At 31.5% G+C, this 15,524-nt stretch overlaps 2 pseudogenes; both read right to left on the reverse strand.

Annotated features, from left to right (window-relative positions):
• Window positions 1-2,921: 2,921 nt before the first annotated feature.
• Window positions 2,922-3,436, reverse strand: LOC131061817 (NAD(P)H-quinone oxidoreductase subunit 1, chloroplastic-like; annotated as a pseudogene).
• Window positions 3,437-3,524: 88 nt separating this feature from the next.
• Window positions 3,525-4,701, reverse strand: LOC131061816 (NAD(P)H-quinone oxidoreductase subunit H, chloroplastic-like; annotated as a pseudogene).
• Window positions 4,702-15,524: the final 10,823 nt, after the last annotated feature.

Consider the following 15,524-nt stretch of genomic DNA (forward strand, 5'->3'; position numbering starts at 1 on the left):
TGGCATGCTTTCACACTTATTTTTGCATGCACACCAAAATAGGGGAAAATATAGAGGAGAAAATTGCATACATCAAATTTTCACCTCTATTTTATTCCATTTTGTGTGGATATCTTTGATTCGTGATCTAGCACATTATTTATCAATTTTTGCATGCTCATCAACCACAACCCTAAAATCAACACTTTAATATGCAACATGTCTCTATGAAATAACACATATGACTCAACTCCAAATTGTTTTATTATCATAGGACGAACAATATATACTAATTTCCTTGGATGAGATTGTGTATGTAGTTGCACCCTTATTTTTCAAATTATAAAATGTTAATTTTTAAGTTAAAAATATTGGGATATAACAACGTTTTCTATTGGCATGGACACCAAAAAATATATCTAGGGTTGTGTATATATCTAGGGCATTGTCTCAGGACATTTTCACATTATGATCATACATTGAAATAATGTCAAAAGAACACAAAAGAAATGTCTCCTATCGTAGGCATTAAATATCAACTTTATGTTAGAGTGGAACACAATGCAATTAAAGATCAAACCATTGTACAAAAAAAAAAACAACTAAAATTGATATTCAATAGATTCATCTTACTTTTCTTTTCAAATGACTATATAAAGCCTTTATTTTCCCATGCAAAACTAACTTACAAGAATGAAATTCCCAACCAACTAAATAACCTAACTTAATTATTAAATGAAAACCTTATTTCCTAGCAACCCCCTTAAGATTTTGCATCATAAAAAAGAAAACTAGAGAAATGATTGCAACAACATTAGGTTAAACTTTTTGATCTAGGCAAATGACTTGATTATTCAAGTTTTAATCACATTAGCCCAAACTCCTCTTGTCTAGGCAAATGTTCTAACTTTGCATCAATATCACCCTAAACAAATTTGTCTAGGTAAATATCCTAATTATTACATATGAATTAAGACATACTCCATCATCTACAAGCATACCACTCCTACAAATCGATACAAACTCTATCATCCACAATAACACATCTGCAAAATTATGAACTGAGACAAACTCAATGATCCATAGGTACTACTCACCATGTCTACAAATCGAGACAAACTCTATTATCTACAAAGAAAAACAATTGTTATATAGATCAAGACAAACTTAATTATTTGCAAACCAAAAGAATTGCCATCCCCCCTTTCTCCAAGAAGGGATTCAAACAATACAATTATTATTGCTTCTCATGTAACAAATCTAAGTGAGAAGCTAGGTCGAGATGATAGATATCCTCATACCTCCAATTAATTTGTGCTTAGACCTTATCCACCACAGGTAGCACTCAAACCTTCAAAAGTTTTATCAAATGTAGCATGTATGGCCCTAAAAGCACAAAGATTTGATAAAATAATATAATCAAAATAAAACTTTGTAACTCCAAAAAAAATCATATTAACTTATTTTCTTTATATCTTGAGAAAAATAAACCTTTTTTACTCAAAAATATTTAAAATTTTCAAGCCTCCTTACACACCATTATCATCATAAATAAATAATAAAAAATATTCTAACACCTTCAACAATTAAAAATCCCTTAAGCCGCTCCTTTTCTCTCAAATTTTGTGTCAGGGCTCTTTTATTAATTCAACAATCAATTATTTCCAACATATATTATAACTAATACACCTTGTACCAACAACTTAAAAAAAATCTTTCTTTGCTATGGCTTATCTCTATCCCAAAGTAGTGTTGAATAATCATACCTTGGTAGTGGATTCCTCCATTGAGTCATAGACAAAACTATCTATCTTCAACTTTCTATCAATATTTTTTTTAGTTTTCCTTATTAAAGTTGCAATTTTTTTTCACACCCATATTATTTAGTATTGCAACTAAATATGAATAAAAATCAGCTGCTACAATTATTTTTAATTTCCTAAGTTCATGCTATGGAGATGTAAAATGGGTGGCACTCTTAGTAGCTCAACACTTCAATGCTGATTCTTTGACTTATTTCTACAATCTTCAATCCCTATTTTTTGACTTTGCTAGCGGCTCTTCCTCACATGTCAACATTCACACCATAGAAAATTCAAACTATATGTAGATTCTTATCTCTTTTTATGCATCACCCTTAACACAACATATTTTCTCATGACAATAGAAAATCCATTTGAATCTCCTCTTAACTCTACATGAACAAGATATAAGAGCACTCTGATGCAAATGTTAGAATGGCGCACATACTACAACTAAAGATTAAACCATTGTACAAAAAATAAATAAATTGAAATTGATATTCAATAGATTCATCTTACATTTCCTTTCAAATGGATTTATAAAGCCTTTATTTTCCCATGCAAAACTAACTTTCAGGAATGAAGTTTCAAACTAGCTAACTAACCTAACTTAATATGTTAAATGTAAAACTTATTTCCTAACACTGGGGTGAGACCAAGCGAATCGAATACCAAGCCTCTAGACTTGAACATGAGCATAAGTAGGTAGAAACATATTCTAGATCGGGGTTCTGGAGAAGTACTACTTGATCATCCCTACTAATGTCAAGTCCTTATTGTTATCTCAATTCTATGGAAATATCTCTGGTCTAGATATTAGCTTTTTTTTTTTTTCAGTAATCTTTTTTATATCTTGGTGTTTCTCACCATCTACCTTTGCCTTGATTTTTGGTATATATGACAGTAACTTCATACTTTTTTCCTTTGCCTCCCCACTGTTGGGCCCCAATGGCTAATATAGGAACTAGGGTACACAGTTTTCACTGATTGTGCATGCTCTCACTCTTGTACATGGGGTATGGGACTTAATCATCTTACTGCAAGATTTGCAAACTGTTTGATCTCACCCATATGACTATCTAGTTTTTTTATCAAAATGAAGGAATCCCATTCAATTCTGGTTTTCCCTCTTTTTAGTTATTAGTAGAAATAAAAAGAGGAAAAAATGAATCTCACATTCCAATGAATATGTAGAGATATAGATAACACACATAAAGCTAAAGGAATTTTGTAACTAATAGATTGAGCAACAGCTTGGAGACCACCTGAAAAAGAATATTTATTATTTGATCCATATCCTGCTATAAGCAGTCCAAGGGGAGCAATACATGAAATTGCAATCCAAAAAAAAACCTAAGGTCCATTAAAATAATGTGACGACCAAAGGTAATTACTAAATAGCCTAAAAAAATAGGTATGACCACTACCGCTGGTCCAATACTAAATAACCAAATATCCCCCCTAGATGGAATAATATCCTCTTTTAGCAGTAGTTTTATTCCATATGTCAAGGCTTGAATAATTCCCAAAGGACCGACGGATTCACGTCCAATGCATTGTTGTATTGTTGCATATATTTTTCTTTCAAGCCATACAATACCTAATAATCCTATCACAATTCCCAATAGAAGGATAATTATGTCGATTATAATACATATAAGACTAGAGATTTTTCTTGAAAATCCCAATCAAGAAAATAAATTGATAACTTGTTCTTCGAGAGTTGCTATATTTATCACCATTTTAACGATCAACCTCTCCCATAATGATATCTATACTAACAGAAATCTCCATGATATAAGATCATTTCATCCTTTTAACCAGTTGAGGAGGGATCTGCAAATTAATAAAACTAGGTGGTCGAATTTTCCATCTCCAGGGAAAAATATTATCATCTCCTATAAAAAAATTCCTAGTTCCCCCTTGGGAGCTTCTACTCTCACGTAATGTTCTTGTTTTGATAACTCAAAAGTAGGGGAATTTTTTTTACTGATAAATCAAGATTTGAAATTGTTCCATTATGAATCTTTTCCCTTATTTAAACGTCAAACCTCTAAATTCTCATAGGGACCTCCTGGAATTACTTCTAGGGCCTATCTAATTATTTTAATAGATTCTTTCGTTTCCCCAATTCGAAGCAAATAACGAGCTAATGAGTCTCCTTCTTTTTGCCATTGGATTTCCAAATCCAATTCATCGTAGCATTCATAATGATCCACTTTACGAAGATCCCACTGCATTTTGGAAGCTCATAGCATGGGTCATGAGAAACTCCAATCTATTGCTTCTTCTCTACTAATAATGCCTACTCCCTCAACTCATTTCAAAAATATAGGATTGCGTGTAATAAGCCTTTCATATCCTATCACATTTGGGAAGAAATAATAGCAAAAACTTAAGCATTTATCTATCCAACCGTAGGGTAAATCTATAGCTACTCCTCCAATATGGAAATAATTATGCATCATTTGCATGCCTGTGATAGCTTCAAATAAATAATATATCATTTCCCTCTCTCTTAAAATATAAAAGAAAGGAGCCTGCACACCAATATCAACCATGAAAGGTCCAAGCCATAACAAATGAGAAGCTATACAACTTAATCTAGCATAATCATTCTAATATAGCTAGCCCTTTTAGGTATTTGAATATTTTCCAATTTTGCTAGTGCATTAACCGTTATTGCCTCTGTGAAAATAGTAGCCAAATATTCATATCGTGTTACATAGGGGAGATATTGAACAATCGTTTGGTTCTCAACAATTTTTTCCATCCCTCTATGCAAATAACCTAATATAGGTTCATAGTCAATAACATCTTCACCATCTAGAGTAACAATCAGTCGAAGAACACCATGCATTGATGGATGACGAGGACCCATACTTACCATCATGAGGTCTTTCTCCCTAGAAATCATAATCACAACTCTTCCCCGATTTTTTCAAAGATCAATGAGAACAAAATAAAGAATGACTCATTAGGATCCGGAATTTACTAAACCATAATTGGATCTGAAAATTTTGGTTGAATGAAGACATTAGAAATCAACAAGAATCATCAGTATCCTTTCAATATTCATTGACAACTCCATAATTAGAGCCCCTAAAAAAGGCATCTATCAATCACTATCTCACACCTACTTGCATTGAACTTCATAAACATTTAATGCTCAACTTATAAATATTTTTACTATTGGAGTATCCAAGATCTGCTTGCAAACTCAAAACATTACGTAAATGAGAAATATGCACATATGATATTAACACAATGGGAACTATACAAAATGAGCCTTGCTTATAAATGCAAGGATGAAGAGGTGAGAAGGGAAGAGTTAAAATCTAACTACCCTAAGTATGAAATAAGTGTAGGAATCTATAGACAAGTGTTCAAACACTTGGTGAGTCTATATGAATTGAGACAAAATTATAAATAAAATTTAAGTGAGCTTAAGTGTAGTGTGAATATTAATCTACTAAGTAGGATAAAAGCTAATTAGTTTGATAATACCTATTTTAACACTAAAAGTTATCAACATTTACATGAACATTCATTTCCACCCTTTATCATAAGTCTCTAATGTTCGAGAAGCAAAGATCTACTTGCAAACTCAAAAATCTCTACAAATAATGAATCTGCAAAATGAGAAATAGCATAAGATTGTAATATAAAATGTACAAATGCACCTTGCTTATAAAGGGAAGCAGGAAGAGGTGAGAATGTAGGAGTCAAACTTTGACTATCCCTCCAAGTATGAAACAAGTGTAGGATTCTATGGACAAGTGTTGTGGTACTTCTGAGTCTACATGAGATGAGACACAAGTCTAGATAACCTATAAGTGAGATTAGGTATGGTGTGAATAAGACTCTACTAAGTAGGCTAAAATATAACTAGTTTTATAGTACCTCTTTTCACATTGACACCCCCTTAAATGATACTTGTGGAGTAAACTAATTACTAAAAAGATGAGTTCCAACAACATGGATTGATAAGATACTCATGTACAAATGCAAATATCTCTCAAACAAAGAAAAGGAGAAAACACAATGAGACCAAAACTCCTATATAAAAGTGAGAAAGAGACGGATAAGACCTAAAAATATATCCCGATAATGATGAACATGATGTTAAAGAGCTCCTAAAGGATGCTAAGGTTGTAACCTCTATCAAAGATGAAATGGTGTCTATTAGAATCAACAAACCTCCAAATATGTACATAAAGAGATACAAAACTCTACATGAGTGAACATATAGAGAACTAATCAACCATGAGGTTGAAGATGTATATAAAACTATGATCAAGGAACATGATTAACCAAGCATGAGTGATCAGTAGTACACTACATAAAAGTGTTTGATGATCAACATAAATACTAGATCTCACAAATATGATCCACTAAAATAATTCCCCCATAAGAGATACAAATATTGACCCCCCTAGAAATTTGTGAAGTCAAATTGACTGTATTTCAAGGTTATTTCACCGATCCATTGAAACAAGGAAGCATTAGAATAACCATGTCATAATTTCCTCTCTTAGTGCTAATGAGGAAACAATGTTAGCAAACCAACTAAAATTGGGCACAAAGAATGAAGACCTAGCATTACTTCAATATATGTACAAGAAACTGAAAAAAGGGCATGCATCATGACATACATGTATGAGGCAAGAATACCAAGGATTTATTATTGTGATGACAAATCAAAGGCTCTAAACAACCCCCCATTACACTTTTTAATTGAGTGTATGTTCAACATTCTCTCCCTAAGTAACACACAATTAGTTTTGTGGCACTTTATATGAGTACATTTAATAAAATTATTTGTTCTTTATATAGTTCTTACAAGTTTTATGTTTTGAGGTGGACAAAGAGGACGTATGTCAAGTATTGCTTTCAAACCTCAACAAAATGACAAAAAATAGAAAATGAACCTTCCTGATAATATATAGTGATATGATACTTTATTTTAGTGCATTATAGATTGGAATTGATGTACAAGTCCTAAAAAGATACATAGTAAGAATTTAAAATTATGGAATATAGTCATGAAAAAATAACACCACCATTTCATAGAGCTCAAAAAATATGCAAGTTCAAAAAAGGGACTCGAAAAGGAGCTTGTATGAGCCCAAACGAACCTTGTGAGGTTCCAAAAATGAGAAGTGTGTAGGGTATCCTCTAAACAACTGTAATTGAAAAAACAAAATTGTACATCATTCTACAGAACCAATCATACCATTAGATAGAGGGAAAAAAATAGGTAGAATAAAATAATCACTCAAAAAGACATGTTTAAGCTTGAGAATGAACCTATTAGAGCTTCGACAAAAAATGAAACAAGCCAATAGTGAAGGGGTCAAAATTGGGGGAAGAAAGGTGATGTCATGTTGATACATTGGTATGCACAACAACCAAAATATTGAATCTAACCAACAAAATATTCCCTATGAGTGGATTATTCTATTCAATATTCTCTTGATGCACGAGTTGACAAAGGGTTGATGGAAAAGTGGCATGTTGAAAGAAAATTACATCCTACATATATACCATTCCCTAGTAGATTTGACAACCTTGTGCAAAGATAATGTCATTCTTGTGTAGGAAGGTACCTTTCAAAAAAGTGAAAATTATTAAAAAAACTTCAAATGCCTAAACAAGAGTTTGAAGATGGGCATGTTGATTGAGGCACTAATGTAAGTTTTACAATCACTATATGACCATACATATCCATACAGATTGTATGGGAAATCCATATGACCTGGCCATTGATAGCCCTCAAAACCTCAAAAAATTGTCAAATGTCAAAATATCATTTTTTTAATAACAAAATTCATTTTTCAACTACTCTGAGTGCAACTGTGATGTTCATTTCATTCCATCATGCACCATCTGAAATTTGATGCCTAGGAAACTCAAACAATTTAAGAAAAAAGGGAGAGAAGTTGCAAGGTTGCTCTAATACCATATTGGAGCAACCAAGATCTGCTTGCAAACTCAAAACTCTCCACAAATAAGCAATGTGCAAAATGAGAAATGTCATGTTTATATTGTAATTTTTGTACAAATGAGTCTTGATTATGAAGGAAAGCCAGAAGAGGTGAGAAGGTAGGAGCCAAAGTTTGATTACCCCTACAAGTATGAATCAAGTGTAGGACTCTATGAACAAGTGTTGAGACACTCAGTGAGCCTACATGAGGTGAGACAAAAGCCTAGATAACCTCTAATTAAGGTTGAGTGTAGTGTGAATAGGTCTCTATTAAGTAGGATAAAAGCTAACTAGTTTAATAATATCTCTTTTCACACTAACATCTAATATCATATCTAATTTTAGATTTTTATATATAAATTATATATCATGGAATCTTAGTATTAAAAGTCTCATTGTGTCAATTACAAGGAAAACCTTAATCCCTTTGAAATTCATTTCAACATGTCTAATTTATATCTCAATCAATATATCTCAATTATTTTATTCCTAGCTCTTATCTATCTAAATTTTAAGTTTTATTAATTTTTATCTTATTTAGATTTAAATATTTTGCAAGGTACATTGGATTCCCTACAAGAGTAACTAGATAAATGTTAAATAAATCTTAAATTCGAGCAACATATTGTTTCCTTTGCCACCAACATCCTATTATTTAATGACATAATAATGAACATAAAATTTTTCATTCAACATTTCTACATGGTCTTACAAACATATTCTAGATGATTGTTACATAAAATAAGATTTGAAAATGACTTTAATCTATATACGAAACATCTGTATGTCATATACATAATCAATTTTTTAAAATTATTTATTATCTAAAATAAACTTTATAAATAACTTTAATCTACTAATAAAAAACTCATTTGGATTCCAATTATATGATATATCCTAAATATAAATTTTATATAGATGACTGATAGGATGACAATTATTTAATATCTACCTTAATTAATTGTCATTGTTGACCTAACAAATATAGAAATATATTCTCTACCCCCCACACATCGTTGTGATGCCTCCAATTATACATTGCATTAATTTGTCTTAACTTTAATTTTTAAATATTTACTTCATACCCAAATTATATTTATTAAGTTTCCTTAGGTCTTAAATGCCAATTGTTCGTGAATACCTCACTTCCTCTTCTCTTTATCCTACATAAATAACATTCCTTGGAAGATTCGACAACCTTGTGGAAAGATAATCTCATTCCTGTGTAGGAAGGTACCTTGCAAAAAATAAATTTTTATTTTTTTTCAAATGCCTACACAAGAGGTTGAAGATGGGCATGTTGATTGAGGCACCAACATAGGTTGTATGAAGACTATATGACCATACATATTCATATAGGTTGTATGTATTTCCATATAACCCCACCATTGATAGCCCTCAAAACCTAAAAAAATTGTCTATTATCCAAATATCAAGTGTTCTATATCAAAATTCATTTCTTAGCTACTTTGAGTGCAACTATGACATTCATTCCATTCTAGCATGCACCATTTGAAATTTGATGCCGATGAAACTCACAAAATTCAAGAAAAAGGGAGAGGAGTTGGAAGCTTGCTCTAATACCATATTGGAACGACCGAGATCTTCTTACAAACTCAAAACTCTCCACAAATAAGCAATGTGCAAAATGAGAAGTATTATAAGCATATAATATAAAATGTACAAATGAGTCTTGATTATAAAGGAAAACAAGAAGTGGTGAGAAGGTAGGAACTAGAGTTTGATTGCCCCTCCAAGTATGAATCACATGTAGGACTCTATGAACAAGTCTTGAGACACTTGGGGAGCCTGCATGAGGTGAGACAAAAGTCTAGATAACCTCTAATTTAGTTTGAGTGTAGTGTGAATAGGTCTCTACTAAGTAGGATAAAAGCTAACTATTTTAAAAATCTCTTTTCATACTAACATCTAATATCATATCCAATTTTATAATTTTATATATAAATTATATATTATGACATCTTTGTAGTCAAAGCCTCATTGTGTCAATTACAAGGTAAACCTTAATCCCTTTGAAATTCATTTCGACGCGTCTAATTTATGTCTCAATCAATATATCACAATTATTTTATTCTTAGCTCCCGTGTATCTAAATTTTAAATTTTCTTAATTTCTTATCTTATTTAGATTTAAATATTTTGTAGTATACTTTTGATACCCTACACAATTAACTAGAATTGTTTTAAATAACTCTCAATTTACATTTTGGCAACATATTGTCCCCTTTGCCACCAACAACCTACTATTTAATGACGTATTAATGTAATATAAAATCATTTATTCAACATTCTTACAACAATCTTACAAACATATTCTAGATGATTATTACATAAGATAAGCTTTAAAAATTACTTTAATCTATATATGAAACATCTGCATGTCATATACATAATCATTTTTAAAAAATTATTTATTATCTAAAATAAACTTTATAAATAACCTTGTCTATTTAAAACTTATTTGAATTCTAAATATATAATATGTCATAAATATAAAATTTATACAAATGAATGATATAATGACCATTATTCAACGTTTATGATTGTGAATTGTTATTGCACAAGCTAATTTTAAATGTAGTTGACATGTATGTCCCCTTTGTATGCCTGTAATTGGAATTATATTTGGAGATGCATATTTAAATGACATTTTAGAGTAATTGTTAAATTCCACCATAACATATATTTGTGGTTCTAGTGGCGCACTTCTAGGTTTGTATATGTAGACATCTAAATTATCCATTTTCATCCACATTTGATTTTACCCTTTCTTAGAAATTAATTAAGTAAATAATTATTATTTATTAAATTACTTATCATCATTTAAATTTATCCCTCACCCTTAATTAAATAAATGATTTATCCTCCAAATATGTCAACTAAATTAATTAATTAATTAATACCTACTTGATTAATTGATTTAGCCTAACAAATCTTCATTAATATTTCCTCGAATATTTAATTCTACAACATCCTCCAATCCATCAATTGTTTACCATATCCATTGAATCGATTTACAAATTAAAATATAAACTCACCATCATCTAACAAGTGTTCCTTCCATGTGTGAGAAAACCTACTCATCCTACTCATTTCTCACACACATGTGTGCATTCTCCTCACATATGTGTAGCATCATTTTCATCTTACTCCTATTCTCACTCCTTTTCTCAGACATGTGTGAGAATATCTCCCACACATATGTGTGCATGACTAGCTCTTACACCCCATATGACATATCTGTCATGCCCAAAATTTAGGGCAAGAACCGGATAATTTTTTTTTTAAATATCAACTAATTAACAAATGCACTGACAAGTTTTGGTCTTAACTATTTAGAGTTAACTCAACCTACTAACTCAATTAAGTAAACAAAGAATTTAAAACCAGAAGCGGAATATTAATGCTCTAGGGAAATTGTTATTGTCTCAACGATTTTTTTTTTGTTTCTAAATTGATTCGGCGGAGATATTTTTAATCTCCTAAAAATCAAGAATTGCTTTAAAGAGCGAATTAATCTAGACCTATCACTCAAATTATAATGTTCAAAATCTTTAGTTCAACCATTAAAATGTGCTTTAAATTCATCGAGCCTAGTGCAATTTAATTTCATAAGAACCTTTACCGATGAGAATAAATATCTCCCCAAAGTCAGTTTATTTTACAAGAAGTTAATTTCCCCATCTATTTAGTTCAAGACTTCATAAATAGTTAATCTAAAAATAATTAATTTGATTAAAAAACTCCTCAGTCTATTTAAATTTTAAACAAAAAGTAACTTCGTAAGGATTTAATTTTATCCATTTAAATTTATTTAATTTAACTTAAATATTAACTTCTTAACAATTTCACTTAAAACCATTCAACCTGTATATATTTATAACCACATGATAAAATAGTTAATCCAAATTTGCCTTATTTTCATATACTTCCAAACTCTATATGTACTTATATATATATATATATATATATATATATATATATATATATATAATTTAAATATTAATCTCCACATCTTTATAAAAATTCCCATGTAAACCCTAAATTGAAATTACATTATAAAATAGCCCCTCTATACCTTCTTTTTCTATTTATTTATTATTCTTTTTACCCTAGCTCTAACCGAGCTAGGGTTTTATATTATTTTATGCTCATTGTTTCTTGTAGGGCCGAACAGAGGTTTTATGCGGTGGCCATGGCGGTAGGGCAGAGGGGGTGCCGCCAGTGGGACGACCCACTGTGGGGGTCGCGGTCCACACAGTGGCCTTGGCCATTGTGTGTGTCGTGGCCTGCATAGTGGCTGCGGCCACTGGCGCGGAGCGCGGCCCACACAGGAAGCCGCAGGCCCCTGTGGGTACCGCGACCCACACAGAGGCTGCGACCTCTGTGCTAGACGCGACCCGCATAGGGATTGCATGCCTTGCGCGGCCCTCACCATTCCCCTTTGCTATATATATTTATATATATATATATATATATATATATATATATATATATATTTGGATATATATATATATATATTTATATTTATATCTACATTTGTTTCGCAGGTAAATTTTATGATATGTTTTATATATATGTATATATAAGTATATACATGAAATCTGCATGTATATAATTATATATATTTATATATAACTATATTATTATCTTTTTTTTTCTTATAATAAAACAGAATTTATGGAGGATTTTGATTTTCAATTGTAGCAAAAAAATAAAGTAATAAACCTGTTTACTGTAGATATCATTTTCTGAAAATAAATATTGTCAGTATTAAGAAAAATATCTAACTCCAACTTTATCAAGGTATATGTTTAATAAATTTTCCAGCAACCAGAAAGAATAGATGTTATTTAAATAAAACTATAATAGGGTTAGATCTTTATTTTCTGGACTTATTAAATTGGCTGGCTTGCAAAAATCTACCGCAACTACTTAAATGATAGAGATGTATTTTCTGTTATGAAAATAAATACAGAATTAACTAATTCTAGAACAACAAAATTCATTGACTTAACTATATAAATGATTATGGTAATTATAGAATTTATTTTTCTGCATTTAAAATGAAACCACAGACAAAGTAAGATCACAGATTTAATTTATATACTTTTTACATTTCCATGAATAATCCAAAGTGCTTTTATATTTCAGCCCATACATGCATGCAAAATCAATTCTATTTCTTTTTCAATAAATAAGAGAACAAATTTATCTCATTTTCTTTCAAGAAATATTAAAGACTACAAGATTTAACCTTAACTCTAGAACAAAATCTTAGAATAAACCATTTAGCTTTTCTGCAAAATAACATAATATTTTCTGCATTACAAATAACATATTCCCAAGTCTTTTATTTCTATTTTACAAATAGCCTCTCATTTCAAAACAAGAGAGGACTTTTCAAAAAGGTAATGAATACATTTACAACTCTTTTTCTTTTCAAATCAACATCTCCCGCCATAACTGCATGCATCAGACATTTCCTCTAACATCCTGCAAATAAATCAAAGCTATGACCATGGAGTGCTCACCTCCCAACCTAGGCTAACTGGTAGCCACCCCCAAGCCCTAGACAAGAAACAAACATGCAAACACAGAAGGGGACATAATACACACAAATTCAAACACACTCCCATCCCGGCTACACTGCACCACACTTTGGTGATGACCTTTTTAAGGGTGGTAGTGGACCAATACCCTGAGGAGAACTGCAAGTATGGAAAACATGTAGCCACCTCATGGCACAATAGTATACATCAAGAATTGCAACCCCTTATTCCTTATGCCCCCCAAGGCATTCTAGCCTTATTTCCCTCCTTATGACCCCTATTGCACAAACAGGCCATGTAGCAAGGGTCACACAAAAATCCCTTGTGATCGCTCTCATAATGAGAGTCTCTCACTCGAGGGTTGTCACTGCTACCACCCACAAGATCCTCTTCTCTCCCAAGAGTAAGAGGTCTTGAAGACTCCCAAAACACGCATACAAAACATCATACAAAACACCAAATGAAATTCCCAAAGGACATACAAGTAAGCAAACCTTTTACACCAACATACTTCAAAACACATGCAAAAAGAAGCCATTTTAAGTAGAATGCAACCAACCTTAATCTGCCCAAAGGTAGGTTAATTAGTTTTGTTGAGGATGAGCTGCCTAATTCCACGGTTCTTCTCCTTCTACCCTTAGCCAAAATTCTCTATTCGAAATCTATTCTATTCTTTTCAAAATTTCTCGTCTCCAAAAATGGAGAGTGGGTGATTACCCTCAAATTTTTAAATTCTTGATTAAGAAGCTCATTGTGAGAGTTCTCACAAGTTTCTAAAAACTAAAGAGGAAGGTAAGATAGAATGGGAAAGAGAACTCTCATTCGAAAAGGAAAGTTTACAACTAGGTTCAATCTTCTAATTTCAATTTCGCACAACTCAGAAAAGTCAAATTTTAGGGTGTCTAAAAGGTCACTTAGGAGTATAAACTTGCCTAAAATTACCCCTAACCCTTAGGTATACCTTATGGGCTTTAGGAAACCCTATTAAACTACCTCTAGGTGTTCATTTAACCCATTTTAAACCCCTCTGAAGTTTATTTTCGGGTCAAACCTATGTTGACCACCCCAAAGATTCTTTACCCAAGGTATTGATGACATCATGCTACATTAATTGAAAAAGCTATAGTTGAACACTTTCCCACCAAGAGACAAAAGTAAAAAATTCAAACTTAAATCCACACATGTGTCAAGTGGCACAAAGAAAACACTTTTACAATTTAATACATGAAATCATCTCTTGTGGATTTTACACAAATCAATTAAATAACACTTAACACACATGCATCATATACTGTTCCGAATAAAATACAACACAAATGGGGTGTTTTCTCTCCAAATAGACAAACCCTGGCTTACGAACATACATAGGTCTAGGTTTGTTTCTCCGTAATATTTCCATGGTCACATGGATAACTTCCTGCGATCTCAATTTACACATTAGTACTTTCAAATATCCACATATAATATAATTCAAAGGAATAATAATACACATCATCACTTGCATACAATTTACATTTGAACAAATTAAATACATCTTTTATCCAAGCAATTTCACATAAGCAATTCTTCATAATTCACATAAACTTAAACATACATCATAATTCTATTATCATAGTAAAAACCTGCAAATTCATTAACGACATTTATCACCCCAATTTCATCTTATTCAAAAATCATGTAGTGTTCTATCTCATAAAGCATACAAATAAATCATCAATATATAGCAATGTTATCCAAATCCTGAAATCATATAAGTTCTAAATCCCAAAATGCATCAAGATAAAGTATCCGTAATAGTCTCAATATAAAAACCACTGAAATGTCAGACTGAGTCGGGGTGAGGCCTCACAATATCTCTCTTGTGACACTTTTCACAAGGCTAATCCTTTAATCCATATCTCCATCTTGTTCAAATCTTAGCCCCCAATCAAACAATGTCTCTTAGCTATTGATTTTTCTCATGAAAAAATCTATAAATTGGAGGCCTCTCATCCCATTTTCATCACCCCACTCTTATGCTATTAGTATATTGTCCATTTTATTATCTATCCATATCCTAACTTCACAAGGTTGGTTTACTAAGCAACCACATTGCACCATCATACATCATACAAATAAAACATCAAGTGGAACATTGGGTGTACTTTACTTTTGCTCAATTGGAGGAATAAAGAAGAAACAAGGT

Source organism: Cryptomeria japonica, chromosome 4 (assembly GCF_030272615.1).
Source record: "Cryptomeria japonica chromosome 4, Sugi_1.0, whole genome shotgun sequence".
NCBI lineage: Eukaryota > Viridiplantae > Streptophyta > Pinopsida > Cupressales > Cupressaceae > Cryptomeria > Cryptomeria japonica.